Source organism: Somniosus microcephalus, unplaced genomic scaffold (assembly GCF_052327205.1).
Source record: "Somniosus microcephalus isolate GS21.2 unplaced genomic scaffold, FLI_Smic_1.0 unresolved_chr1, whole genome shotgun sequence".
NCBI lineage: Eukaryota > Metazoa > Chordata > Chondrichthyes > Squaliformes > Somniosidae > Somniosus > Somniosus microcephalus.
Window position 1 is genome coordinate 11,555,835 of NW_028225179.1, and position 5,669 is coordinate 11,561,503.

The window sequence follows — 5,669 nt, forward strand, 5'->3', positions numbered from 1 at the left end:
CCGGCTGTGCTGGCTTGCCGGGGGGACGGCCTCTAGTTGGAGGCTGGGCCACGGGGACCTGTTCCCCTGGTTCGGTGTGTGCTGGTTTGAGCCGGTCGATGGAGACTGTCGACCCTGTCGCCAAGTCGCAGCTTGAAGACCTTGTCCCCGGTTTGTAGTACCTCGTACGGTCCGTCGTACGGGGGTCGCAGGGGCCCGCGGTGCGCGTCGTGTCGCACGAAGACGAAGCGCGCCTGCTGTAAATTTGGCGGGACGTGAGGTGCGAGTTCGCCGTGTCGGTTGACCGGAAGTGGGGCGAACTGCTGAGCAGAAGAGAAAGAGTTGAGCCGCTGCTGTTTGGCCGATCAAGGCTTGGTAGGCTCCGGAAGGAATTCGCCTGGGACGCGCAGCGGTTGTCCGTAGACTAACTCTGCTGCCGAGGACTGGAGGTCTTCCTTGACCGCGGTGCGTAGGCCGAGTAGCACCCACGGCAGGCGGTCAGTCCAGGTACTGTCCTGCAGGCCGGCGTGGAGTGAGGCCTTGAGTGACCTGTGGAAGCGTTCACAAAGTCCGTTGGCCTGCGGGTGGTACGCTGTGGTGCGGTGGAGCGTCACCCCGAGGTTGCGTGCTGTGGCCGTCCAGAGTTCGGAGGTGAACTGGGCGCCTCTGTCGGAGGTTATGTCGGCCGGCACGCCGAACCTCGCAACCCAGGTGTTAACGAACGCCCTGGCGATGTTGGCTGTGGTGGTGGAGGACAGCGGCACTGCCTCAGGCCAGCGTGTGTAGCGGTCGACCATCGTGAGGAGATAAGTTTGGCCTTGCGATGGCGGCAGGGGACCGACGATGTCGACGTGTACGTGGTCGAAGCGGCGGCTGGGTACCTCGAAGTCTCCCAGGGGTGCTTTGGTGTGCAGCTGTACCTTAGCCCGTTGGCAGGCGAGGCAGGAGGTGGCCCAAGTCCGAACATCTCTGCTGAGGCCGCGCCAGACGAAGCGCTTGGAGAGGAGTTTGACGGATGCGCGGGAACCCGGGTGAGAGAGCCCGTGGAGCGCGTCGAAGACGCGGCGGCGCCAGGTCTCAGGGACGACCGGCCTGGGGTGGCCGAGTGAGACGTCGCAAGTGACTGCCGTGGCATCGGGCCCGTGCGCGACCTTGGCTAGGCGTAGCCCTGGCAGGCTGGTAGCCGCCGAGAGGAGGTCTGGGTCCGTGAGCTGGTCCGCTGCTAGTTGTGCGTAATCGACCGCGAGGTGATTCGCACAGACGGCGGGACGGGAAAGGCAGTCGGCGACCACGTTGTCTCTACCGGAGACGTGCTGAATGTCCGTAGTAAACTCAGACACGGCCGCGAGCTGGCGTTGCTGCCTAGCAGACCAGGGTTCAGTGTGCTTGGCCATCGCGTATGTGAGTGGCTTGTGGTCCACATACGCGGTGAAGGGGCGGCCTTCCAGGAGGAACCTGAAATGGCGGACCGACAGGTGGAGCGCGAGAAGCTCGCGGTCGAAAGTGGAGTATTTGACCTCCGGGGGGCGCAGTTGGCGGCTGTAGAAGGCAAGTGGCTGCCACGCACCATTGACCCACGGCTCGAACACGGCCCCGACCGCGTGGTCGGAGGCGTCAGTGGTGAGCGCGACCCGGGCATCGGCCCTCGGGTGCGCGAGCAGAGTGGCGTCGGCGAGCGCGTTTTTGGTGGCGTCGAAGACGGCTGCCGTGTCAGTGGTCCAGGCTACGTCCATCTTGCCGGATTTTCCTCAGAGGGAGTTGTATAGGGGCTTCATGAGGGCTGCAGCTCTGGGGATGAACCTGTTGTAGAAGTTCACCATCCCGAGGAACTCCTGGAGGCCCTTGATGGTTGTGGGGTGGGGAAATTGCTGGACGGCCTGCACCTTGTTGGGCAGGGGGACGGCCCCAGCAGGGGTGATGCGGTGACCGAGAAAATCGATCTCGGTTAGGCCGAATTGGCACTTCGCCGGGCTGAGGATGAGCCCGTGTTGGGCTAGGCGCCCGAACAGGATGCGAAGGTGTTCGAGGTGTTCCTGTTTGGAGGAGCTGGCCACGAGAATGTCGTCTAGATAGACGAATAGGAAGTTCAGGTCCCGGAGGACTGAGTCCATAAGGCGCTGGAAAGCCTGTGCTGCATTCTTGAGGCCGAAGGGCATCCTCAGAAACTCGAACAGGCCGAATGGGGTGATGACGGCCGTTTTGGGGATGTCCGCGGTGTGTACGGGGACTTGGTGGTAACCGCGCACCAGGTCGACTTTGGAAAAGACGGTTCGTCCGGCCAGTCGGGCCGAGAAGTCCTGGATGTGTGGCACCGGGTATCGATCGGGGGTGGTGGCGTCGTTGAGGCGGCGGTAGTCCCCGCAAGGGCGCCAGCCTCCGCCGGGCTTGGGGGCGATGTGGAGGGGCGAGGCCCAAGGGCTGCTGGAGCGGCGGATGATGCCGAGTTGTTCCATGGTGGTGAACTCGGCCCTCGTGATTTCCAGCTTGGCCGGGTTGAGTCTGCGGGCGTGGGCTGAAACTGGGGGGCCGGTGGTGGGGATATAGTGTTCCACACCGTGCTTGGCGGCTTTGGCCGAAAAGGTCGGGTTAGTGAGGGCGGGAAACTCAGCTAGGAGTGCCGAGTAGTCGTCCGTGGCTCTGGCGAGGCAGTAGGTCATCAGGCCGGCCGAACGGGCCGGGGTAAAGGCGCCGGGGATGGGGGCCATAGTGTTGATGTCGACGAGGCGGTGCCTCGGAATGTCGACAAGGAGGCTGTGGGCGCGTAGGAAGTCGGCGCCGATGAGTGGGCAGAGGACCTTGGCTGTGAGGAACTCCCAGCGGTAGCGGCGGCCCGCGAGGTCGAGCGTGACCATGCGGGTGCCATATGTGCGGATGTCAGAGCCATTGGCTGCAGCCAGTGTGATACCCCGTGTGCCGCGTTGGATCTCGAGGGCGGGGGTGATGCTGTGCTGGGCCCCTGTGTCGCACAGAAATCGGCGGTTGGTTCTGTCGTCAGTGACGTACAGTAGGGGCTCCTTCTGCCCCGCGGCCATCGCGGGGGCCGGTGCGGGGGGGGTTTGAAGGTACACGGTGGCGTGCAGCGTTGAGCCCTAGCGCCAAAACGGGTGTGGTAGTAGCAGTGACCCGGAGTGGTAGGGCGGTCGGGCCTAGTGGCCCGGGAAGACCGCGTGGTCGTTGCCTTGAGGTCGGGCGCGACGTCGCGAGCGGCCTGTGCAGAGAGCAGCCGGTCGGCCTTTTCGGCTATATCATTCAGGTCCGTGGAGTCGGACTCCACAATGAGCGGGCGGATGCTGGCGGGGAGCTGCCGAATGAAAAGCGTGCGAAAAAGGGCGCCGGGATTTTTGTCGTCTGAGAGGGACAGCATGTGGGAAAGCAGGTCTGATGGTGAAGCATCACCAAGGCCGGGGAGGTCCAGGAGTTGGCAGTGGCGCTGGTAAGAGGACGTTTGAAATTTTTTAAGTAGCGCAGCCTTCAGATGTTCGTACTTGCCCTCCGTTGGCGGATTCTGCAGCGCTGCCCAAACCTTGGGGACTGTAGCGTAGGTGAGCGAGGCGACGAGGTAGTCGTACTTCGTGGCGTCGACTGTAATGCCTTTCAGCCGGAATCTGGACTCAGCTTGAACGAACCAGGCTTCGGCGAGGTTCTCCCAAAAGTCTGGTAATTTAACCGTGACTGCGTTTGTATCCGCCATGCTAGCTTAGGATTCGTCCTGAGCGTTGGGGTCACCAGTGTTGAGATATCGTGGCAAACGTGGGAGTCGAGACCAGAGCCAGTGAAACAGTACAGCTTTTTATTTCAGCCTCATGGCAAAACAGGAACTAGAAAAGCCCGCGCATCCACTTAAATACTTCCCAGACAGGAAGTGCTCCCAGCAGCCTGTCCCTGCGGGAAACAAGTTGCTGGAGGAAAGGGCCCCCGGCTGGGGGCTTCTGCTTAGACTGTCTGTGCCGCCGTGAGCGGATTATGTCCAGTGGTGGCGTGTCGCCACAAGGTATTACATTTTGGTAGGAAGAATGGGGAGCTCACTTATCATTTGGAGGGTGCGAGCCTAGGTGGGGTAGAGGAACAAAGGGATCTCGGAGTACAAATACACAAATTACTCAAAGTTGCACCACAGGTTAGCAAGGCCATAAAAAAAGCAAACCAAACACTAGGGTTTTTTCTCGAGGGATAGAATTGAAAAGTGGGGAAGTTATGCTAAACATGTATCGAACCTTGGTTAGACCACACAGTTCTGATGAAGGGTCCCAGACCTGAAACGTTAACTCCGTTTCTCTCTCCACGGATGCTGCCCTGGCATTTTCTGTTGTTATTTCAGATTTCCAGCATCCACAGTATTTTGCTATTGAATTTAAGGGGAGGCTGGACAAGCATATGAGGGAGAATGGAATAGAGGGTTATGCTGATAGATTTAGATGAGGAATGACGGGAGGAGGCTCGAGTGGAGCTTGGACTGGTGGGGCCCAATGGCCTGTTTCTGTGCCGTATGTCCTATGTAATCCAATGTAACATAGTCTCATACCATCGTAGTTTCCTTTATTTAAATTCAGGACCCTAGTCTCTGAGTCAAATACTTCACTCTCCATCTTAAATGAAGAATTCTATCATATTATGTTCGCTCCGCCCCAAGGGGCCTCGCACAACAAGATTGTTAATTATTCCTTTCTCATTACATAATACCCAATCTAAGATGGCCTGATCTCTAGTTGGTTCCTCGACATATTGGTCCAGGAAACCATCCCATATACACTCTAGGAATTACTCCTCCACAGTATTGTTACTAATTTGGTTAGCCCAAACTATATGTAGATTAAAGTCACCCATGATAACTGCTGTGCCCTTATTGCACGCATCTCTAATTTCCCGTTTAATACCATCCCAAACCTCAGCATTACTGTTTGGGGGTCTGTATAAAAATCCCCAGGGCCTGCTAATCTACATCTTAGGGTACTTAAGGAAGTGGCCCTATAAATAGTAGATGCATTGCTGAACATCTTCCAAAATTCTATAGACTCTGGAACAGTACCCATGGATTGGAGGGTAGCTAATGTAACCCCACTATTTAAAAAAGGTGGTAGAGAGAAAACGGGGAATTATAGACCGGTAAGCCTGACATCGGTAGTGGGGAAAATGCTAGAATCCATTATAAAAGATGTAATAATAGAGCACTTGGAAAACAGTGACAGGATCGGACAAAGTCAACATGGATTTACAAAAGGTAAATCGTGCTTGACTAATCTACTGGAATTTTTTGAGCATGTAACTGGTAGAATAGATTAGGGAGAACCAGTGGATGTGGTGTATTTGGACTTTCAGAAGGCTTTCGAGAAGGTCCCGCAGAAGAGATTAGCATGCAAAGTAAAAGCCCATGGGATTGGGGGTAAGGTACTGTCTTGGATAGAGAACTGGCTGGCAGACAGGAAGCAAAGAGTTGGAATAAACGGGTCTTTTTCCGAGTGGCAGGCAGTGACTAGTGGTGTAACGCAGGGATTGGTGCTAGGACCCCAGCTATTCACAATATATATAAATGATCTAGACGAGGGAACTAGATGTAATATCTCCAAGTTTGCAGATGACACAAAGCTGGATGGGCGTGTGTGCTGTGAGGAGGATGCCGAGAAACTCCAGTATAATTTGGACAGGTTGAGTGATTGGGCAGATGCATGGCAGACGCAGTATAATGTGGATAA